At 34.6% G+C, this 1,117-nt stretch overlaps 1 non-coding gene across 1 annotated transcript; it reads right to left on the bottom strand.

Moving 5' to 3' along the window:
- Nucleotides 1–213: 213 nt before the first annotated feature.
- Nucleotides 214–296, bottom strand: Trnal-uaa (transfer RNA leucine (anticodon UAA)). Its single transcript has one exon. It is a non-coding gene; the product is annotated as a tRNA-Leu (tRNA).
- Between the last annotated feature and the right edge of the window lie 821 nt (nucleotides 297–1,117).

Consider the following 1,117-nt stretch of genomic DNA (forward strand, 5'->3'; position numbering starts at 1 on the left):
ACAGTTGGTACTCAAACCTTGCTTAATCGCAAAAGCGTAAAACGACTGAGCCGTAATTTTGTGGAACTATGGATGTCCTATTCATCTCTATGTATAATCCTGATGTATGTCCTTATTTGCAATAAAGTAGCATGCTTCTTGCTTTATAGATGAATTCGGATCATTCCTGTAAGTCATCCATTACTAGAACAGAAAAACAAAACTAAATTGTTTTAGTACGGGTGGGGTTCGAACCCACGCGGACATGCGTCCATTGGATCTTAAGTCCAACGCCTTAACCACTCGGCCACCGTACTGTCTTATCTTCTCGCCTCTTAAAAAAAACCCACCAGATATAAGCATTAGATTTTATACATAAATGAGCTGTAAATATATGATACGTGACAAATGTACAAGGTAAAGTCAATGTACGAAACTGTCATCATTTATGCATTCGAGCCTATGTCAGTTACAAATACTAATATGTACTAACGTCCGGACTATAGACTGAATAACAGTAAGTCCAATATTGTATATTAAATTGAAAAACATCCATTATAAAATCCTAAAAATACGCATTTCTCCCATCACGGCAGCCAATGTATATATTTAAAAAGAAAAATGAATTTTCCAAGTTTTCAACCACATAAAATGGAGAAAAAACCGAGATAAACAAGGAAAGAAATATATATTTCTTATTGACAATACAAACCTACAGTGAACAATATCCCAAGGGTGAAACAAACCCCAACTGACTACACACACACACACACACACACACACACACACACAAATGAGCGCAAAATAACTAAAACGTTTCCTTGACGGAGTTTTCTTTACAGTCAGATGGTTAAAGGATCCCCTGGAAATGATTACAATGCAAGCGCTTCCGGGAAATTTGCTCCCTGGTCTCCCACTGGGGACACCATTCCACGGAACCATTATCCACCTCTTTGAGATGGAGATAAAAGAAATAAAAATAATTCCTGATTTTATTAAAAGAATTTACAGATTTCATATTTATTTTAAATTGATACAAATGTTAAATAATTAGAAATTTCACTGTTAGAGCAAATAACAATATAATTCTCCAATTCGAAACCATTTCATACAAATAACAATGATTGTAATTAATTAA

Source organism: Sinohyriopsis cumingii, chromosome 18 (genome assembly GCF_028554795.1).
Source record: "Sinohyriopsis cumingii isolate HCF-2022 chromosome 18, ASM2855479v2, whole genome shotgun sequence".
Lineage (NCBI taxonomy): Eukaryota > Metazoa > Mollusca > Bivalvia > Unionida > Unionidae > Sinohyriopsis > Sinohyriopsis cumingii.